The sequence below is a fragment of the Lissotriton helveticus genome, chromosome 8 (assembly GCF_964261635.1).
Source record: "Lissotriton helveticus chromosome 8, aLisHel1.1, whole genome shotgun sequence".
Lineage (NCBI taxonomy): Eukaryota > Metazoa > Chordata > Amphibia > Caudata > Salamandridae > Lissotriton > Lissotriton helveticus.
The window spans coordinates 525,764,787-525,788,900 of record NC_136069.1 but is presented as its reverse complement, the minus strand read 5'-3'; the positions used below and the strand labels follow the sequence as shown (position 1 = coordinate 525,788,900).

At 43.3% G+C, this 24,114-nt stretch overlaps 1 pseudogene; it reads left to right on the top strand.

Moving 5' to 3' along the window:
- LOC144773765 (ADP/ATP translocase 3 pseudogene) overlaps positions 1 to 23,912 on the top strand; it is a 63,870-nt pseudogene extending 39,958 nt beyond the window's left edge.
- The last annotated feature ends 202 nt before the right edge of the window (positions 23,913 to 24,114 follow it).

Genomic DNA, 24,114 nt, shown 5'->3' with positions numbered 1-24,114 from the left:
TGATGCAAAAACAGAAATCTTTGAAGGGATCTTCGATGTGTGAGAGTCAGTGTCAAATGAAAATCTGGACTCCGTAGCCAAACAAGTTTGCAAATCAGGCTTCGATAAGTCAGTGGGTTAAATATATTCAGTCTCATCAAGGTTAGTATCAAGTGGAGAACTTAACAAAGTCCTGGAAACGGCAGGCATCTTGAGGGCAACGTCAGGCCTTCGGTTAGGAGCCGGAGCCAAAACAGAATGTCTCAAAATCGATGGACATGAGACCGCAGGTATCATACTAAGAAGAATCGGCCACTCTGTGTAGTTTGACATTGTCAATGGAGATATACCTTTTTTCTTTACGACCTGGAAGTGGTGGTAAAATGACTGTTCTTGTGCCCTTTGCTCCAAGCACAGGATCCGGAGCACGATATGAGGGACCAAATTCTTTCTTGTTTTCGATCTTCTCTCGAACCAGTTCTTCAACTTGGGGTAGCCAGCCAACTACTGGAATCTGCAACGCAGCTTCGGATGTGGAGGGCAAGTGTTCCTTTGCAAGACTGTCTCTCGTCTCTTGTAGATTCTGTAAAACATGACAATGTTCATCTATGTCAAAGGGGGCAGCAACCGCCGCTTGGTCAATCAATCAATCAATCAAGCAAATTTCTAAAGCGCGCTACTCACCCGCTAGGGTCTCAAGGCGCTGGGAGGGGAGGGGTCCGTTACTGCTCGAAAGGCCAGGTCTTGAGTTGTTTCCTGAAATGGAGATGGCCCTGGGTCAGACGTAGGTGGATGGGGAGGGAGTTCCATGTCTTGGCCGCCAGGTAGGAGAAGGATCTTCCTCCGGCGGTGTCTCTGCGAATACGTGGGACGGTGGTGAGGGCGAGGTTGGTCGAACGGAGCTGGCGGGTGGGCGTGTAAAAAGTGAGGCGGTTGTTAAGGTACTTGGGGCCCAAGTAGTGGAGAGCCTTGTGTGCGTGGGTGAGGAGTCTGAACCTGATCCTCTTGCTGACGGGGAGCCAGTGCAGGTCTCTCAAGTAGGGGCGGAGATGTGGTTGTGGCGGGGGATGTCCAGGATGAGTCGTGCGGAGGCTTTCTGTATGCACTGGAGTCTTTTCTGTAGTTTGGCTGTGGTTCCCACGTAGAGGGTGTTCCCGTAGTTCAGTCGGCTGGTGACGAGTGCCTGGGTGACCGTCTTCCTGGTTTCGGTGGGGATCCATCGGAAGATCTTTAGGAGCATGCGTAGGGTGTTGAAACAGGATGATGAGACGGCGTTCACTTGTTTGGTTATCGTGAGGGAGGAGTCCAGGATGAAACCCAGGTTTTGTGCGTGGTCCGTTGGCTTGGGGGCAGTGCCCAGGGCAGGGGGCCACCAGGAGTCGTCCCAGGCGGAGGGGGATGATCCCAGGATGAGGACTTCCATCTTGTCTGAATTCAGTTTCAGGCGGCTGGTCTTCATCCATTCGGCGACGTCTTTTATTCCTTTGTGGAGGCTGGCTCTGGCGGTGGCGGGGTCGTTGGTGAGGGAGAGGATCAGCTGGGTGTCGTCGGCATAGGAAATGATTTAGGTTGTGTTGGCGTGTGATGGCTGAGAGGAGGCTCATGTAGACGTTGAAGAGGGTGGGGCTGAGCGAGGATCCTTGAGGTACGCCGCAGATGTCTTCGGTGGCCGTGGATCGGAACGGGGGAGGCGGACTCTCTGGGTTCTTCCGGCGAGGAACGAGATGGTCCACTCCAGTGCCTTCCCTTGGATTCCGGTGTTGCTGAGGCGCTTTATTAGTGTGCGGTGGCATACTGTGTCGAACGCTGCTGAGAGATCTAGGAGGATGAGGGCAGCTGTTTCCCCGTTGTCAAGCAGGGATCTGATGTTGTCAGTAGCTGCGATGAGGGCGGTCTCGGTACTGTGGTTAGCTCGGAAACCGGACTGCGAGGGGTCAAGGGATCCATTTGTCTCGAGGAAGGCGGCGAGCTGCTTGTTGACGGTATTCTCGATGACCTTGGCAGGAAAAGGGAGAAGCGAGATGGAGCGGAAGTTCTTGAGGTCGGTGGGGTCCGCTGTCGGCTTCTTCAGGAGGGCGCTGAGCTCGGCATGCTTCCAGCTCTCCGGGAAGGAGGCGGTGGCGAAGGAGATGCTGATGAAGTCTCGGAGTTGGGGTGCGATGATGGAGTCGGCCTTGTTGAAGACGTGGTGGGGGCAGGGGTCGGTTGGGGAGCCGGAGTGGATGGTGTTCATCGCGCGGGTGTTGTCTTCAGTGCTGACTGGGGTCCAGTTGTAGAGGGTGATGGTGGGGGGTGCTGGTTCGGCGGTTGGGTGTGTGGTCTGTGCGCCGAAGCTGTCGTGTATGTCGGCGATCTTGCAGTGGAAGAACAAGGCGAGTGAGTCGCAGAGGTCTTGCGAGGGTGTGATGTCGTTGTTTCCGGCGCTGGGGTTGGAGAGCTCTTTGACGATGCTGAAGAGTTCCTTGCTGTTGTGGGTGTTGTTGTCCAGTCGTTCTTTGAATGTTGTCCTTTTGGTGGTGCGGATCAGCTGGTGGTGTATGCGAGTGGCGTTCTTGAGGGTTGTCATGTTTTCTGTAGTCTGGTCGTGGAGCCAGGCTTTTTCGAGGGTGCGACAGTTTTTCTTGGAGGTTTTGAGTTCGTTGGTGAACCACGAGGTTTCTTGCTGCCGGGGCTGTTGGGGGGGTTCTTTAGTGGTTCGAGGTCATCGGCGCAGTTGGTGAGCCACTGTGTGAAGTTGCGGGCTGCTTCGTTGGGGTCCGTTGTGTTGGCGGGGGGTTCTGGCTGAGGGAGGTGGTGAGCTGGTCGGTGACCGTCAAGGTCCGGGACAAACATTTTGATACCAAATAGCATTTCGTATGGGGTCCGCCCACCCAGAGACCTTCTAGGGAGATTATTAAGGGCATGTTGTACGCTATTGAGATGGGCCAGCCAGTTCCTGCCGGTGCCTATAACCCTAGCTGTCAAAGACTGCTTTAAATCTTGGTTCATTTGTTCCACAACACTATTACCCTCAGGTCTGTATGGAGACAAAAACTTGACGTGGACCCCCAATGAAGTCATGGCATCCTTGTACGCCTTAGAGGCGAAAGCAGGACCCTAATCCGAATGAAAGCTGACACAGGCAAAAATCCCTACAAAGATAAGCAAGTCTCTTATGACAGTTCGCGAATCAGCGCTGCGGTGTGGCCAGACCCAAACAAAGCGTGTGCAAGAATCAACTGCAACTAGGATGTACTTATATGCAGTATCAGAGGAAAAAGGACCACAGTGATCTAAATAAAAACAGCCAAGCAGTCTATTAGAAATGTACAACTGTGTCTGGGGCGGATGCGTAGCAGTCGAAAGCTTAGTCTGCTGGCAAATGTCACATTGAAGAACATAATCACGCATCTGTTTGTACAGCCCCCGCCACCAGAAACGTTGTTGTAACTGAGATACAGTAGCCTAAAAGCTCGCATGCGCAGACGTAACACCCTCGTGGGCAGTTGTAATCAGTGTGGACCTGCGGTCCGTGCTGGGAATCAATCTTTCATCAACTTCCGGTATTTTCCCATAAGGAACTTTATCAGGACTTAAGTGATATGAATACTTCAAAGGGAAACCCTTAGGATATTTACTTCCCTTCTCAATAGCGGCTACAGCCGCCAATATGTCATCATCAATCTTACTTTTGGAATGTGTAATTGCTGCAACCAAATACGTCGATACTGCTGTCTTTGCGGCCTCATTGGCCAAACTATTGCCAACAGCGTGAACTCCCACGCGCTGATGACCGAGAGTGTGAATTAAATACACGAGTGGCAACTGCTCTTTAAGCTCAGCCACTCGATTCCAGATCATTTTATGTTTTATCTTACTACCTTTGGAATCACGAAAATTATTCTGAACCCAAAAGAACAGGTTTTCATTGTAAGACTGGACACAGAGGTAAGAGTCACTCACAATAAGAGTAGTCACACTAGGATCAGCGTACTCCAATGCAAACATCAGAGCACGGAGCTCTGCCAATTGTGCAGTACAGTCCCCTAATGTCTGCGTATGCACGACATCGGACTTGAATTCATCATTCACCATGGTACCTACCACAATGGCACAAGCTGAAACTTATGCGTGTTTAGACCCATGAGCAACTTGTGCTGAACCATCAGTGTAAATGATACAATGGGAATCCTCCAAAGGCCGCATAATCAATGGTGCAGGATGAACAAACTCATACTGCAAAAACTCCTGTGACTGTAAGGAGGCATCAAAAATAAACGTGACATCCGGAGACATCAATGATGCTGCCCATTGTATCCACCGTGGGTGCAAAGCTTTAGAATTTGGTACACTGGCTTTCGTCACTGCCTCCAGTGCAGGATACGGGGTAACAACCAACATGCGTTTTCCCTGTGACAGTACACGTTCCTGAAGAAGCGCCATTTGCATTGCTGTCAAAACTTTTTCCACAGTGGAAAACCGCATTTCCGCCGAAGTGTACAAGTGTGATTTATAAGCGATAGGTACTGTGCCACCGTCGTTAAAAGTAAGGTAAGTGAAACCCACCGCCCAGGGACGATTTTTATCACCAGGTTGGTGTGGTTATCACGAGTCAGTAAGAATTTAGATTCTAGAAGATCAGCCGGAAAAGATTGCAAAATGGCTGAATGTTCAGGCAGCCAGCACGATTTGGTAAAAGTAGGTTGTATCAAAGCATACAAAGGCTTGATACGCTGGGCATATTCGGGAATATAGGTATGCCCGAAATTCAAAAATCCCAGCAAGGACTGTAATTTTTTCAGTGTTGTAGGAGCGTGCAGCTGTGCGCATTTCTCCAAGAAGTGAGGAGCCAATCTTCGACCTTCATTGTTGAGCTCGTAGCCTAGGAACAACACTGTGTACTCTGCAATGTGAGACTTTGCAAAGTTGAATTTGTAACCGAAGTCTGCATTGTTACAAATTATGCGGTCCACGTGACACAGATGCGCCAACATTTCTTCGTCTGTGAGATAGATATCATCCACATACGAACACGCATCTGGGTCAACTCTCTCCAAGACAGAGACAATGCGGGCAGCAAACACACCCGGACTATTCTTATGTGCCCATGGCCAGGCGTCTAAATTGGCTTGTTCGCTGCCACTGGTAAAACTGGTCCACAGGGGACTCAGACCTGACAAATTGTGGGCAAAAAAACAGTTGGATATGTCAAGTGTGGTTTTAAACCGTTTACGCACTAGACCATCCACTAAAGCAGAGCCGCGGGTATTCTGTACTGCACAGGTACGGCAATGCAAGTTTAAATGCCGGCAATCCAATACCAAATCGTACGAGCTGTCAGGCTTGGTCACAGTAAAAAGTGGGTTATTCATCGGTGACACACAAGTTTCAATCACTCCTTGATATTCCAATTGTTCAAGGATTTCCGCAACGGAAGCCTTAGCTTCACGCCGGATAGGATATTGAGGTTGAGGCAGTGGCAGAGACCGTAAGGGAATCTCGTGGTGTGGGGAACATTTATCCCAACCACAGTGCGTACAGTACAGAGCTGGCGCAAGGGCCTTAGCCCACCCTTCTGGAACATTCAGTGCATGCTTATTTGACACTGTGTGCGCGAAACTAGGGAGGATCACCTCCTCCCCTCTCGGAGCTGCGAGAACAAAAGGTGGGGGCCAGTCAGCCTCCGCTAACAAAATGTCATAGGTAGTTGTAAGATTTTCCCAAAATACCCCTTTTATGGTACGTTGTAAGTCACCTTCAATTAAAAGGACAATTTCATGAAGCCTATTAAGGGGAGCTACTCTGGTATCAGCAGTCTCTACAACAACATAACGGTCAGTCACTCTCACCTTCAGTAGAGGACGCATTGCTCTCGCACAATGGTAATCGCCGTGCTGTCCAATAAGGTCAGTGCCCATGTCTGATTCCGAAGCTGCGTTCTCACTATCTGTGGCATATCTCGCTGTTAAAGCGGCAACTTTCTTTTTCTGAAACTGGGGTCTTTTCTGTGAAGAATCGTCCTGCTTGCCTTTTCCATCTTTCGGGCGGGGCTGGTCGCGACTCTGCTGGCCACCCCGACCTCTGCCGCCGCTTCCACCACCGGACGAAGAGACCGATGTGTCCTGTAAACAACGTGGAGAGCGTTGATCAGGAACCTGAAATGTATCAGGCAACTTAATCGTAGTGCGGTCTCGCAAATTATAAACGCGCTCAGTAGACGCAGGCAGTGGTGATGGGGGACGGGACTCTTGCTTCTGCTGCTGTTTCCCCTGTTTTTTATTTTTGTTCCAATTTTTCTTTGGAGCTGTGGGCTGAACGTCTGTTTCAGACTTCGCACCCTGAGTTTGTTTTTTATCTTTAGCAGAAAAGGGCTTGACACCTAAACTATTGCGGCCAATGGTTTTATAAGCCGCCGTAATAATTCTCGGTAACTGTCTGGGTTTGTCGGCTTTGGGGACCTCGCATAAGGCATTAGCCACTTGAAAGTTCACCGCATCTCCCTTTATATTAGAAAGGACCAGATCGGAAACCACATCAAATGAGCCCACGAGTCTCATTCCCAACTCAACCGCAGCCTCCGGCCCGTGTACGTCCTGAACACGCTTAATGACTGTCAGAAGGACAGCTATTGACGGAGTGCCGAAGCACCTCGTATACACTGCTGCAAAAATCCTACCCCATGACTCACAGTCACCGACTTCTGGTGCCAAGTCCTTGGGTAAACTAATTGTAAGAATCTTGTGTTTTTCTACGGGAGTCAAATTAGGAAATACTGCTTCCAGCTGCTCAAACTTCTTGGCAAGCCAAAAAGGCATATCATTCTTATCCTGGGGACGCGTGCCCATAACCGCATTGACCATCACAGGACTAAGCTTCATTCCGCTCGGTCCAGCTGGAAGGGCCGCAACACCAGGGGCCCTGCCCTGGAAATTGCGGGTAATATGTTGAACTAGGGCCCGAATAGCACTGATAGAAGAGTCATATAGGGTCCGTAATTCAGCAAAAGAGGACTTGCCCCGCACGAGGATGCGGGGTGAATCCAGCCAAACACGGCCAGAAGCGCCTGGAATGGACAAAGGACCCAATCTAATCGCAGTTACACTGTGCTGCCATGCAGAAATCAGAATCTCCTGTGTCCTATAAGAAACATATTCCATGGACATGGCTGTGTGAGTGTAAGTGTGAAAAACCTGCGTCGCCGCATCCACTGCAGGTAACGTCACCCATGCGTGGAATATCTCAAACGGGTAAACAACCTCCGCACTCACCACCAAAATAACTGCCATGCCCTCCAAACCAACGTTATAAGCTTGCAAATGATTGCGAACCACATTGCGACTATGCTGCAGTAGGCCAACGTTAGCCATAGTGACACAGAGAATAAAGGTACAATGTAAAACAAAGTAGCACAACTGGGTAGTAATTCCAAAGGAAACCGTTTTGAAAGATTCAAGCATGAAAAGACCTATATAACTATAGGTAGGTTTGTCCGACACTACTGTTATCCGGAAGCAATAGTGAAGGGGCTAAGGACTGATAGAAGAACTACTCAAGCGTCATGTAATAGGACCACCATCGTATGGGCGCCATGTAGCAGGGATTCTGCTCCTACACAGAACTGTGCATAGAGACTTGGAACCTCAGTGAATTAGGGTGTGCCAAAACTCACTTTAGTACCCAATATCCCCTACCAGACTAGCAATCAGTGTCTCATTGGTTCTTCCATCACACCAATGATTAGACAACCCAGAACATGGAACTTAGATTACCTCAGGCAATGTGGAACACATGAACACTCTTTCGTTATACTCTCATACCAGTCCAAAAAAGGGAGTAAAAGAAGACACAAGCAAGTTTGAAATATTTATTTCTAATGCTGTGTTCTCATGCACAGTATCTTAGCTAATACAAGCAGAGATATTATAAGCAACAAGATTATCAGCATAGTTACTATTCCCTAAATTACAAAGGGAGAAAGCATGTTACAATGCTAAATGGAAACAGGTTAGAATACACCTATATCTCACCCTCCCTTGCTAGTAAGTTATTTTATATCTACACAAGGTCTCTTGGGATTACAAGAGCGGCCCCATACCTCTGGTACTTAGCAGAAATGGATCACATCACATTCTGTACCAGCTCTCAGCATGCGAATGTTCTCCAAGTGTGTGGGATCATGCCTACGCAGTGCATTATTAAACGCGCCAAAATCAGAGGTGGCCACAGCTGCATATATGTTATGTCTAGAACGTGCGCTGATCAGTCTGAACAACTATCACTGTGTTGAAAAAACCTTGAAGGCCTCGGCACTCACTGTTCAGACAAAGCTTACCAAGCAAGGCTGCTATATAGAAAAACATATTATTCTCGTGTGAAGCAAAACACTCTCCCTAACTCTAAACATTTATAATAATGTGTGCAGTGTGCAAAAAGGCTGCAGAAAGGAAAAATGGTGTTTAAACTTCTAATAAGCTCATGTCAACTTAACAATGTGTAAAGGCAAGGCTCAGCCCCATGACACTTCATTAGGGGCTTATAAGTAAATTAATTCTGTCAATCAGGTGTAAGCCACTTTTACCATGTTTCAGGGCCTGGACAAAAACATTTTAACACTGGTTAGCAGTAGTAAAGTGCAAAGGGCCAGATTTCTCAACGCCTTTTGCCCTCACAAATGGGTCAATTCTGCTTGCCAATGTATGAAACATTGTGAATTGGCAATATGGGTTATCGCAATTATTTGCGATGGCCTTAATTGCAAATGCCGTTAGGGAATCACAATTTGCGATACCCTAAATGCAATTCTAGTAACTATCACAAATTCCGAATTAGCTTTAAGGAATCGCAAATTACCACCAACTTCTAGCTGGTGGTAATTTGCAAATTCCGAGAAAAATGCACTTAATTGCATTTTTCTAAACGCAATGTGATGCACATACATATCCTTATGGCATGTATGTGCGCACATGTGCACACATGCATATTTCAGGGGAGCAACAGGGTGTCCTTTTGGCATCCTTAAAATTGCATGCGCAATTTGCGAGTACCTAATGGGTACTCGCAAATTGCTCATGCAATACCCTTTCATTCCTATGGGCCTTTAGGCCCTTAAAAATGAATGGGAAGCCATTCCTTGTTAGCGACTTGCAATTTGTGAGTCGCAATTAAGGAATGTGTAGGAATCACAAAATGTTTGCAAAAACCTACATACATTGCATTTTGCGAGCCTATAATAGTGAATCGGTAAAATTTGCTATTATAGACTCGCAAAATCCAATGTTGATACATCTGGCCCTAAGACTCCTAAAGCCAACAAAAATGAAGTCAGAAAAATAGGATGCGTAAAGACAAAATGTTTTGGGAAGGTCACTCTAAGGCTGATAGGTCTAACACTAACAAAAGACAACAAAAAGGAAAATGAAGAGAATATCCCAAACTTCTTCGAGATGGGGCAATGCAGTGTGCAGGGCCCACAGGTCGCGGTACAGACAGCGGCACTGGTTGACGCTGGCTTAGGTGGGCCAAGGCTTTGGTGCGGGATTTGGCAGTGCCCCCAAACCAAAGTGCAGGCAGCAGGGTCGATGTCAGCTAGGAGCGTTGTTGTCAATGAGACCTGGCTGCGGAGCAAAGCAGGATAGTGCTTCATGTTCTCCACAAGCAGTGTCCACAGGTCACAGTGCAGGCAGTGGCATCAGTGAAAGCGTTGCAGCATTGTTGTGAATACCGGGGTGGCAGTGTGAAGTGAGGCGGTGCAGAGTGCAGTGCCCAGAGATCACGGTGCAAGCTGCGAAACGGTTGCGTGTCAGACGGTGTCGTCGGTGAGACCAGGGTTGCCATGTGAACTGTGGCGATGCCCTCTGCAGTGCTTTCAGGTCACAGAGTAGGCAGAGGCTTCATTGACAGCATCGGTTTATCTTTTTTCTCGGTGGCAGCTGAAATCTCCCGTTCCGGAATCCAGTACCCAGAAGGTGTTGAAGTCTTTGATTTCCCTGCGACTTCCAACAGAAGTCAAGCTCTATATCAAGCCCTTGGACATATTTAGTATGCAGAAAGTACAGTCCAGTGCTTTCCCTGCCAAAGCCAGATGCAGCAACTGCAAGCCAACCCAACAAGCACTACAGCAATGGGGGCAGTACTCCTTCAGGCAGCTCTTTCAGCTATTCTTCCTGGCAGGTTCCATATTCCAGCAGTAATCTAAAGTTCTGGGGTCAAGGCCCCGATACTTATACCACATTTTTCTTTGAAGCTGAAACAACAAAAGTTCCTCTCGCCCGCATAAACCAGTTCTGCCTGGCTCAGGCAACGTTCCCTACAGGGGGTGGAGACAGCTCTGTGGAAGGCAGTCACAGTCCATTTATGTGCAAGTGACAACTCCTCCCACTACTCTAAATACAACCAGGTCTATTCAACCTGGGTAAGTGTTACCCAGATGAAGCAGGACACACCTCAACCCCACAGTTTCTGTCTAGTGTGAATGCACATCCCCAGCTCCTGTCACTCCAAACCCAGACGGTGAATACACAAATGGCACAGGCACACAGGATGGTTAGGCAAGAAAATGCCCACTTTCTAAAAGGGGCATTTTCAAACACACAATTTAAAAATAATGTTCACTAAAAGATGTATTTTTAAATTCTGAGTTCAGGAAGCCTAAACTCCATTTCTCTATCTTGCCCCAGTGGAAAGTTATGCTTGTAAGATGTTACCAGGCATCTCCCATGTTAAACTATGGGACAGACAGCCTTTCAATAGTGAAAAATGAAATGCACAGTAGTTCACTATCAGAACATGCAAACATACCAGTACATGTCCTACCGTTCACATGCATTGTGTCCTGCCCATCGGGGTACCTTGAGCCTACCTGAGGGAGAGTTAGGGCCGGTGAAAGTGGGTGCATTTGCCAGGTTGACATTGCAGTATAAACTGTGTGCAGATATTGCAGTGGAAGGTCTAAGAATCCGTTGAAGGGATACTTGTGTGGGTGGCATAATCAGTGCTGCAGGCCCACTAGTAGCATTTGATTTACAGGCCCTGGGTACACACAGTGCACTGTACTGGGGACTTACTAGTAAATCAAACATCCCATACGTGGAAAACCAATCATAATATAATTTGCATAGAGAGCATATGCACATTAGCACTGAATAGCAGTGGTAAAGTGCCCAGAGTCCAAAAGCAATGAAAAATAGGTCCAAACAGGAGGTTAAAAAGCAAAACGTCTGGGGGTAAACTGGCTGAAAAAGCCTAACAACTTTGTATTCAAATATTCTTTCTTTGTGACACAGAGTTTGCAGAGCCTTAAAAGTATGGTTTGCCTAGAAAGGACATAGTAATTCACCTTCATGACATGAAGTCTACCCAACCAGGTGATAAACTGAGAATTCCATGTTTTATATCTATCTTGATCGTCTTCTTAAGTGCTGATAAATTAATGTTAGCCAGGTTCCCACTTAAATGGCATCTCAATTTGACTAGTTCAATTTGTGCATCCAAGAGAATTAAACCCAATAATGATGATTATTCTTCATGTACCTTAAACCCAGGTGCATTTTCAAACTCTTTTAGGATCGCCACTGTTGCTGGAATGAATACCTCTTGGTTGGTCAATGTTAAATAATTTTGTTTACAAAAAGACATATCTTATATTTGTTCTTCTCTAAATGCTATTCCTCTAATTTCAATATGCTAACTTATTTGAATTGAAAGGTGTTGAACAGTTACGTCAAATAAAAGTGGTGACAAGGAGCAGCCCTGTCTGGCCCCTTTCTGCCATTGAAAAGCTTGTGTCTTTATACCATTTACTTTTATTCTCACTTCTGACTCCTTATATCTAGCTATTATCTGTACTTTGATCTTGAGACCCATACCAATCTTCTGCAGGACTCCTTCCAAGTATGTCCAATGCAGTCAAGACTTAATAAAACATCTGGGATTTTTTTTATGCATCACTGTTTCTACTAGATACCCCACCTTCCCTACATTGTCCTCACCCTGTCTGTCTTTGACGAATTCCATCTGGTTCTCATAGATGAGATAAGGCAATTTTTTGGCAACTCTATTTGCCAGTAACTTAGTGAAAATGTTACGTCTATATTAAGAATGGTTTTTGGTTAATAGGACAAGCATTGTTCTGGGTTTCTGGATTAGGGAAATGGCAGCCCCTTTCTTTGAAGAGGGGTCTTGATAAAATGAGCTAAAAATATTTAACATATGCTCTGCCAAGTATGGCAAGAAAGTTTTGTTAATATTGGTTTCAACCCAGGACTTTCCCTATCTTCATGTCTTTAACTGACCTGCACACTTCTGCTATTCCTATGGGTTGCTATAGTTTCCCCCTCAAAGATGGAGGTAGAGATGGCATGTCACATTTGGTTATGAAATTCCTGATCTATGTCAACTTACTCTTACTAGTCCCGCTCTTGAAATAACCTTCAAAAGGCAGGGCTCGTTTCCCTTTTCCCATTTTCCAATGAGCCTTCAGAGGTTTTGAGCTTTCTTATGTACCTGGAGGCCCCTCTTATGCTCAACTGCTGAGCTAATAGGGAGCCTACTTTGTTTCCTCTCACATAAATTGCATGTCCTAACTTTAATAAAGCATATTCTGATTTGTTCATCCTAAGTACACTCAACTGGCCTCTCAGGGTGGCTAGTTCATGCCGATTCTGTAAAGGACTAATTCTGGTGATCTTCTTAATGGCAGTCTTAATTTGTCTTCCAATAGTCATTTTACCTATATATTCTTGACCATCAACACAATCCGTAATCCCCTCATTGTTGTTATAAAGGAATCCCATCTAATAGCTACTGGAGTGTACTCCTCTGGATTATTCATGAAAAAGTCTGGTATGTTCTAGGCTAATTATTTTCTAGAACAGTAGTGTGCTACTGAACTGTCAATGTGAAGCTAAGTTATTATGAACATCTATCTTCCATCCATGTGACCCCTATACATGCATAGTCTGAGACTGATATATCACCCATCTCTGCTGAAGTCATGGTTCATATCATACCCTGGGAAATCAATTTATGGTCAGTGCAGGAGTAAGTTCTGTGCATTTTAGTCCTGTGGACAAAATGAATAGCTTCTTTAACTGGGGTGTAGATTCCTCCATGTATCTTTCAATACCCATCCCTGAATCACTTTATGGAGTCCCTTTGAGGTTATCCCTGATTTACCACACACTCATCCATTACACATCAGCAGACCATGTTAAATTAAAGTCTTCCCCTAGAATCACCAGCTCCCCTGTATCTTCCATTATTTTTCTACAGTGTCTTTTATGATTTATCTTGAATAACATTGAGTGAGTATATGTTTAAAACAGCCAGGAGCGACCTATTTTTAATCAAATATTTGTGTATGTCCTCAAGGTGTCTCTCACTATAGACCTTTTCTCTACAACCAGTCCCTTCTTAAGTAGGTAAACTACTCCTGTTGTTTTATTCAGCACAGAGGCCCAAATTTGTGTGGCATAGATTGTGGTTTCATTCTAAATTGGTCTTGCCTTAGGAGGTACATCTCCTGTAGGAGCAAAATATCCAGAATAGGTCAGCAGATATAGTTTCAAACCTTGTTGTACATATTGAGGGGAGTTTAAACCTTTAACATGCAGAGCCTCAACTTAATATTAATGTCCCTGCTGTCCATGCTCAAACTCGAGCTCTGGGTCCAATTACTCACCTCCAACTGGCTTGCCCATGGTCCCTAGCACAAAATCAAAGTATATATTCTTATTACAGGACTCCACTTTTTGCTTGCTTTTATTCCTTGTATCTGTGCCCTTTCGTTTATAGATTCGCATTTTTAAATGTGCAGCTACTCAGTTTGCTCCACTGATCACTGGGCACTGTGTAAAAAATGTTTTGCAACATTCCCACCTAGACTTGGTTTCATCCGACCTTCTACCCTATTATGTGAATAAGCTCAGATGAAATTCATGATTTTTCCAAACTCTGGATTATGTTTTTCTTTAGTTTTTCTTTCTCATGATGAATAAACTCCTTTCCGAAGTTTTGATGAGTTTTTACAATCATTTTATTGTTCTGCGTTCCTTGTCAAAAAATTAATTCATTAATTAGTCATATTTATTTGAATTGTGCACATCACGTGCTGCCAAAATCCCCAAATGCATTTTGGTGAGTGGTAAGTAGGTTGTGGGATTAATTACACAAGAAGCTCCATCGAAAACCCACTGCAAACAGCAGCATTGTCCATGGAGCTAGCAGTCACCCCAACAATTTGAAATAGAGTATCCCCCATGAGGAGTTACTCAGAGCCAGTAGAAATGTTAGTACAACTGAAGGCCTTGTACAAACCAAAAAGGATGTGATTCATAGATTTTGTTAACAAGACCACACAAAGCATGTCATAAGGAAATCAGAAGAAAGGGAATCCAACATCACATAAGAAAATCTACTTAGAGCTGAGAGAAAGACAAGTGACAGAGATCTTTCTGGAGGATATTTAAAAGTGATACCATCTTAGGAGGGCTCTATGTGATTTTCCACCGATCATTTTCAGAATAGGATCTTACCTACAAAAGCACTTGGTGCATAGTCACTTGGACAAGGAAGCAAATCATAAATTCTTTGGGACAAAGAAAAGGTTCCTTTGTTCCAAATTCAGGGTGTGTAATAAGTGGAGAAGCAAATCATTCAATGGGGTTCCACACAGTAAGAACAATAAATGTATCAACGAGTATTCGATCTATAACTCTGATCCCACCATGTGTGTATTAATCTGTCCAAGCAATAAAATAAAATATACATAGGTAGCACCATCCAGCCAATAAAATGAAGGATGTTGGAACATCTAAAAGACATCAGGAAACTTCCCTTCCAGTGACATGACATTTCAAAGAATTGCACAATAGTAATAGGGACCTGTTACACTTCTTTGGTAATGACAGAATTCATCCCTAACCCAGAAGAGGGGATAGGGTCAAATCCCTTAGGATTTTAGATTCTAGATATACAATTCATTTATAAACCAAGACATCAGAAGGGCTAATTATTGATGAGGACATAGTGGAACACCGGACTTACTCTTCTCGATATTTATTCAGTATGTTGTTAAAAAATATATGCCCGCTTGGACTTGATTTGGAAGAACCTTGGACATAGTGAGTTTAACTGCATGCAGGAAGGATTGGAAATGCACTAAATATTTTGGGGTCAGATGTATCTAACATTGGGGATAGCTATGTCCAAATGGTGATTTTCCCTGGATCACAATCTGAAAATTGTTGTTCCTAATGTGTGAAAAAAAATTCTAAGTAATGATTCCAACTAAGTTACAAATTAACCTACCTCATGAAAAATAATGAGGTGGGTCTCAATTTGCAATCCATTAGAAATCACAGCTGTCACAAGGATGGTGGCCTGCTGAGGTTAGCAGACCACCATGTCTGTGATTGCATTTAAATAAAGCAAGGTGTTTTTTTAATGCAGGTAAGCATTTAAAAAAATGTGGAAGGTATTATAAAAATATTTTTAGAAGAGACAGTGTCCCATGGGACCACTGCCTACTTATAAAAATTGTTTTTCACCATTATCAAAGATAAAGGGGTCCTTTACAGACCCATTCATACGAAAATGCCTTTTTGCCATTGCAAACACCCCAATTTTTTTTTAATCTGGTCATTTATGACCTCAGAACGGCTTTGTACGACTGGTCATTTATGCTAAAATATGTATAGTTTAATGCAATTGCGCTATTTAGGAAATTGTCGACAATCAATTTATACCTTTAACATGATTTCAATATTGCTATGAATAACTTTACTCATTTGAGGTGAAACACTCTTCAGAGACAAAACATAGGGGTAACAATAGACACAGAGATGACAACAAATATATTGAACTACAGTGTATTTTTCCCTGTTTATTTCCTGTGCATGCATAGACTCTATTTTTACTTTTTATTCCACAAATAGTTTAAAATGGCAAATGAAATTCAGCAAAAACTAGAGTGAACAAGGCTCATGCAAACCCAAAATGTAACTTTCGAAGTCATGTAGTCATATCAAGAAACATGTTTAATCACTAGAGTGTGGACTTCCAGCGTGGTATTTTGCTGAATTTTACACAGATATACATGGGGTCTCACATTCACGAGGCCTGCAACAGCCCCATAAGCGCAGCAGTGCAGTTGTGAGAAGAGGTTTATTATATTTATGGCATACGACAAGAAAATTAAGAAAGATAACGATTACGGAGAACATATTCAAGTTGGTAAAACAATTGTCGTGAGAAAGAAAGTATGAATGAGAGTATAAAGATCCAAGGGTCACAGATGTGGTGTAAACAATGCAAACAACATGGATGGCCCAGCTGGAATGTGATGTGTATGATTTATGGAATGAAGGAGCATTTTGCAAAAAAAGGTTTAAGTGAATGAGATAAAAAGAGAGTGAGAAAAGTAAGTGTTGAATTTGAGAGTGCATGTGAGCAGGTGGTCTTACAAAATGTAGGAAATGTGAGAATGGAACAGATGAGGAAGCATAAATTTGAAAGCATACTTGTCAATAGGATGCTTGATTCAGTGGCAAAGATAACATTAATTACCAGAGATATATTTGATAAAGAATTTAAATGGGGAGTGAAACGTTTTCAGCCATACATAAATCAGAAAAGAAATGGAAGTAAACCTATGAAGCTGCTAGGCTAGTTTATTGGGCGCATTCAGTACAAAGGGCAATACGCCTCAACCAACGTTTGTGTCCATATTAGGCAATGGGATCATCAACTGTTTTCACCAAAGAGATTTTGAGGTGTATCTTGACCCAAATTCGGAACCAGCCGTAACACTGAGAGACTTAACAGATTTACGAGAGTTGAGTGCTGAAAGAACGAATTATGACAAAGAGTTTCCTTTTTTTTAATATAAAGCTATTGGGTTGTCTCAGAGTGGATGACCGCAAGAACAAGTTAGAGAAGGTTCATATCTTAAAGTTGGGATATGTTCTGATTATGATAAGGAAGTCCATCATTAAAGAGCTGGAAAAGTTAAAAGTTAATGGCATTGTAGAAGAGGATGAGGCAGCAGAGTGACTTTGCAAAGTAGTGGTGGCACAAAAGACCAATGGAGTGGCTAAGTTATGCATAAATTGAGCGAAGGGTGTTGTGGTGGACACTGTTCCTTCCAAACCTCATCAGTATATCAATGCTCAGAGGTGCAAAGGTTTTTCCACCCTCAAATTACTCTCAGCCTATCACCAGTTGAAAATGCAGTGTACCTCACAAGAGTTGATTTAATATTTTCCTTTGGAACATTTACATCTTCAAGGATGCCATCCAGCCTAATTTCCACTGTGCAGATTTTAAAAAGACTTATGGAGATGATTCTTAAAAGGATAAAAGCTGTTAAGAGATATCAAGATAATATTCTTGGTTATGGAAGTAATCAATTCTAAGTATGAACAGCAGTTGCAGAATGTTACAAAGATTTATACCTAGAATAAATGTTTAGCATCTAATATATCTTTGCAGTCATACACTTGATACCAAATGGTCAGTTTTCTATCTTATTTTAATTTGAGTCTGATAGAAGATGAGGTATACATCTGTTTTCTTGGTCACCTGAAACATAACCCAAGAACAATCATTGCATCATTCAAGCTAGCAAGTTTAAGCACCAATAGGGAGAAAAACGTCTTAAAGAGTTGTAGAAAAAGGGGGAATTTTAGCTTATTTTATGGCCATATTTTTAATAATTTAATAATTGTTCCTTTGTTAGTTGGAGCCACATTTAAGTGATGCATTCTTTCTACGCTAATTGGAATCTGGCGGCCTCATAATTAAATGTTATGACAAGTTTAGCATCTGCCTTTGATTGAAAATGGCCTGAAGAGATTAAACATGTCTTTCTTCCCTTCTCAATTTTGAACTGTGATGAAATATATCATATAAATTAGAGTTACCAGTTATTTAATAAAGATTAGTTCATAGCTCATCAGATGCCCACAGCAATAGGCAGTTGTTCGTATGGAGGCAGTAAGGAAGGTGCAAGGAAAATAACGTGCAGCAGTTGACGCAGTGAGTGAAAACAATCAATAGTGGACCCTTCTTATCTCGTGTTTCCAAATTGCACCTTATCTCTTAAAAACAAGTCACCTCCATGGATTGACAACATAAAAACATAAACTTGTTTCAAATGTGTAGTAAGTGCACTTTACATTTAGACATGCAATTCTGGCACCAAACACCTCAGTATGAAAAAGATAAATTACATTTAAAAATGTATATTATATAGATTTTAAAACATATGTAACAGTATATTAGCTATCAGCAAATTAGCAACTTCAGAATACAGCTATATAGAGTGCAATAACTGTCTACTTGTGAATGCTTTGCTATAGTATAATCCTTTACATTAAGGGGGGTCATGAGAATCGCGGATTTCCCGCATCCTCCGGGCCGGCGGAAGCCACCGCCGGCCCGGAGGATGCGGGAAATCCGCTGCGGATGAATGAAAGACCCACCGCCAAATTAGGATGGCTGGTGGGTCTTTGAATCTGTCCGCCGCTTTTCCGCCACGGTCGCCTTCCAACCGCGGCGGAAAAGCATTAACATGGCTGGCGGTGTCTATCAGACACCGCCAGCCATATTATGATGGAGTAGGAAGTATGCTTTTCCACGGCGGCTTTTCTGCCGTGGAAAAGCATACAGACCTTCACTGCGGGGGCCCGTTGCGGGCCCCCTGGGTGAAGGGGGGTGGGGGGTGCACATGGACAAAGCGGCAGGCACCGCGCGGTGCCTGCTGCTTTGTGCACGCAAATGGGGAGTTTAAACCTTTAACATGCAGAGCCTCAACTTAATATTAATGTCCCTGCTGTCCATGCTCAAACTCGAGCTCTGGGTCCAATTACTCACCTCCAACTGGCTTGCCCATGGTCCCTAGCACAAAATCAATGTATATATTCTTATTACAGGACTCCACTTTTTGCTTGCTTTTATTCCTTGTATCTGTGCCCTTTCGTTTATAGATTCGCATTTTTAAATGTGCAGCTACTCAGTTTGTTCCACTGATCACTGGGCACTGTGTAAAAAATGTTTTGCAACATTCCCACCTAGTCTTGGTTTCATCCGACCTTCTACCCTATTATGTGAATAAGCTCAGATGAAATTCATGATTTTTTCAAACTCTGGATTATGTTTTTCTTTAGTTTTTCTTTCTCATGATGAATAAACTCCTTTCCGAAGTTTTGATGAGTTTTTACAATCATTTTATTGTTCTGCGTTCCTTGTCAAAAAATTAATTCATTAATTAGTCATATTTATTTGAATTGTGCACATCACGTGCTGCCAAAATCCCCAAATGCATTTTGGTGAGTGGTAAGTAGGTTGTGGGATTAATTACACAAGAAGCTCCATCGAAAACCCACTGCAAACAGCAGCATTGTCCATGGAGCTAGCAGTCACCCCAACAATTTGAAATAGAGTATCCCCCATGAGGAGTTACTCAGAGCCAGTAGAAATGTTAGTACAACTGAAGGCCTTGTACAAACCAAAAAGGATGTGATTCATAGATTTTGTTAACAAGACCACACAAAGCATGTCATAAGGAAATCAGAAGAAAGGGAATCCAACATCACATAAGAAAATCTACTTAGAGCTGAGAGAAAGACAAGTGACAGAGATCTTTCTGGAGGATATTTAAAAGTGATACCATCTTAGGAGGGCTTTATGTGATTTTCCACCGATCATTTTCAGAATAGGATCTTACCTACAAAAGCACTTGGTGCATAGTCACTTGGACAAGGAAGCAAATCATAAATTCTTTGGGACAAAGAAAAGGTTCCTTTGTTCCAAATTCAGGGTGTGTAATAAGTGGAGAAGCAAATCATTCAATGGGGTTCCACACAGTAAGAACAATAAATGTATCAACGAGTATTCGATCTATAACTCTGATCCCACCATGTGTGTATTAATCTGTCCAAGCAATAAAATAAAATATACATAGGTAGCACCATCCAGCCAATAAAATGAAGGATGTTGGAACATCTAAAAGACATCAGGAAACTTCCCTTCCAGTGACATGACATTTCAAAGAATTGCACAATAGTAATAGGGACCTGTTACACTTCTTTGGTAATGACAGAATTCATCCCTAACCCAGAAGAGGGGATAGGGTCAAATCCCTTAGGATTTTAGATTCTAGATATACAATTCATTTATAAACCAAGACATCAGAAGGGCTAATTATTGATGAGGACATAGTGGAACACCGGACTTACTCTTCTCGATATTTATTCAGTATGTTGTTAAAAAATATATGCCCGCTTGGACTTGATTTGGAAGAACCTTGGACATAGTGAGTTTAACTGCATGCAGGAAGGATTGGAAATGCACTAAATATTTTGGGGTCAGATGTATCTAACATTGTGACAGAGTGACGGAAGCCACCGCCGGCCCGGAGGATGCGGGAAATCCGCTGCGGATGAATGAAAGACCCACCGCCAAATTAGGATGGCTGGTGGGTCTTTGAATCTGTCCGCCGCTTTTCCGCAACGGTCGCCTTCCAACCGCGGCGGAAAAGCATTAACATGGCTGGCGGTGTCTATCAGACATCGCCAGCCATATTATGATGGAGTAGGAAGTATGCTTTTCCACGGCGGCTTTTCTGCCGTGGAAAAGCATACAGACCTTCACTGCGGGGGCCCGTTGCGGGCCCCCTGGGTGAAGGGGGGGTGGGGGGTGCACATGGACAAAGCGGCAGGCACCGCGCGGTGCCTGCTGCTTTGTGCACGCAAATGCCGTGCATGCATTTTTAACATTGTGGCGGGTGCAGCTTGAAGCTGCACCCACCGCAATGTTAAAAATAGAGGATGTGACGGCCCCCTGGCGGTCACATCCTAATCTGCATGGAGGGACCGCCGCTGCCCCTGCGGACGGTCCCTCCTACTCTATGGTGGCGGACGGACTCTGGTCCGTCCGCCATCATAATCGGCCCCTATGTCTGGAATAAACAATGTATTTAATAAGTAGAATTTAATGCATTCCTTTAAAATGGAATCACTTCAAATGTATTGAAAAACACACCATGGTTACATTATAATATTGAGTTCATAGGTATCAAAAAGATTTCAGCTATGAAACAAATCTACAGTTAAAAGGAAAATAGTGTACAGCCAAGTCCATACAGCTCACAGCGAGAATACATTTTTTCGAACAAGATAAATAAACAAATTGGTCTCTTGGATATCTGTGCATACTTTGAGTATAGAAAAGTTAATTAACCTACAGAGAGTGCAGTCCAGTCAATAGTTAAATTAAATCCCAGATGTTGCAGAGAGCACATTTATAAAAAAGTTCCTCTTAAATGCTCTGTTTAACTTTTCACATGCTAAAACTTGTTTTTACAATTGAGTATTATGAACAATAATGGAAAACAAAGACAAAAGCATCACTTGTTTGGAACTGGTAAGCAGTGCCACTGGAATTATGCAATTGTGCAGCTGCTCTGTTTTTGACATAACCATCGATTGGCCGCACTGCCACTTAATCCTCCATCCATAAATCTGCTAAATAATGTCCGATTATATATATATTTTTTAAAGGAATTTTGTTTGTAGCTCAACAGGATCAAAAGTTACAAAAAATGTTGTGACATGTTCCTGCATAGTGGTAGGCCTTTCGTAAAGGTTCACTGGTCATGTTTCATTTTTTTATTATTGTAGTTGGTTTTTAAACTGGGTCTAATGTGGTCAAATCTTTGTTCAGATAGTTACCAGGTGTAAGAAAACAAACATGATGCAATACTATCATGAAATGTGACGCATTGCGCCACATGATTTCATCCTCACCTGCCACATAATTTGGTCCTCCCCTGCTGCAAAATGTCCATGTCCCTGCTGGTAGGGCATTGCAAAGGGCCTAAATACCTGCTTCAAACCCCAAACATCAGTATTTAGAAAAGCAATAAGTACATGAATATGGCTCTCCTTAAAACAGCTCTGCTATCGCAGAGACACATACCAAATATGCTGATAACACTACTGCTCAGCCAACTTAAACTAAAGTATGCATTTCCTACTCATGGCATCACATAACAAACATGCAAAACACCTAGGCGAATCATGCTGATCATAGCTAGCTCCATAGTCAGGCACATGGAAGACATATTCAATGCACACAATCTTGATGATACTTTAATCACTGAGACTTGGATCTCTTCCACTTCTCCTGACTTATTTAATGCCCTTAAACAACATTTGTACATGATCTCAAATTGCCCTGACATTATGTACATGATCTGTATTGCGAAGTCTTGTATAGCATTTGCACATGCTACTGCCATGATTGGTGTAGTCAGAAAGCACTGTGCCATACCTGTCGGGAATGCTGCAAGTAGATGTCGATTGCATGATTCTTAGGCTTAAATCAAATTGTTTGACTTCTGTGGGAAGCATCAGGTGTTGTGCTAGAGGGCCAGAGAGGTGCTTCAATATCATTGCTATAAACGTAGACCTGCCCTCTTGCCAATTAGCTAGGTTAGCACATTATGAACTGAGACCTTTATTGGTTGGGTCATAAGTATGTGATGTTTTGGTATATTTACTTAAGCTGCTTCATACTAGGGATTGCTAAAAATGACTATGTTACGGTTGCACACCCTATGTTTATACAATTTTCTGGGGGGAAATAATGATGTCTTTTCCTCTTAGGTGCTCGTGAGTATCACCTCCTGATCCATTGAGGTGTAGAGTACAATTGAAAAAGTGGCGCACTCCAACAGGGAGTAAGCGAACTCAATGAAAACTCTTGGCGACGTGATTGTCGCTTTCAAATCTTTATCCACTTCAATAAAATAAATAAATATTCAGTGTTATTCAATTCTTGAATTCCTTTATTTTATATATCGATCTTTGTTTTGGACTTCATTTTTCAAAATTTAATTCATATGATTCTTCTCATATGCGTATCATTAATACGGTAAATCATCTCAATACACGGGTACCCCAATGCATTTTGGGCATCTGCCCTTCGTCAGGGGGATGAGTCCTACAAGAAATATGTATACAGTTTTAATTTGCTAATCCAGGAACTCCTGGAGATGATTTACCATACTAATGATACGCATATGAGAAGAATCATATGAATTGGCCCCCATCGAGAGGGTGAAGTTGCTGCTGTAGGTACATCATGCCAGCCAGCAAATTTCTGTCAATAAGCAGTACAAAGACATAATTGACTGTGTTGTCCGTATCCCTAACGAACAAGGCTTCCTTTCTTTCTGGCGTGGGAACCTGGAAATTTTATCCGATATTTTCCCATGTAGGCTCTTAACTTCACCTTCAAGTATAAGTACAAGCAGATCTTCTTGGGAGGAATAGAGAAGCATACACTGTTCTGGAAGTATTTTGCTGGAAACCTGGCTTCTGGTGGTACAGCAGGAGCCACTTATCTTTGTTTTGTTTACCCTTTGGATTTTGCCAGAACACCTTTGGGTGCTGATGTTGGTAAAGCTGGGGCTGACCGACAATTCGAAGGGCTCGGTGACTAGTGAAAATCACGAAGTTGGCTGGGCTGCGCGGCATGTATCAAGATTTCAATGTGTCTGTGCAGGTCATCATCATCCACAGAGCTGTCTACTTTGGCATTTATGATACAGCAAATGGTATGCCCTCAGATCCTAGGTATACTCACATTATGATTAGCTGGATGATTGCACAGACGGTGGCTGCAGTAGCTGGCATGATTTCCTATCCATTTGATACTGTGAGAAGTCGTAAGATGATGCAGTCTGGCCGTAAAGGGGCGTATATAATGTACACTGGAACTATCAACTGCTGGAGGAAGATTCTCAGAGATGAGGATGGAAAAGCATTCTTCAAAGAGGCATAGTCCAACATCCTCTGAGGCATGGGTGGAGCTTTTGTACTTTGTTGTACAACGAGTTTAAAAAAGTAATTTGCAAACTAGCACTGTATCGTTTTGCACAGCTGAATATTTAATGTGCCCTAAGTTGGGGCATTCTGCTAAACAATAAAGGATAAACTTGACTGTAGTCCAGTACAATTGATTCCTCGCTATGCAATGCAGAGTGCCTTGAATGAGAGTCTTCTAGCAAAAGGCAGTCAATGAAGGGCCTGGAACACCATTAGCAAGTGCTTGAGTGCAGAAGTCAGGGGGTCGTTACCTGGGCATGCCTACCTT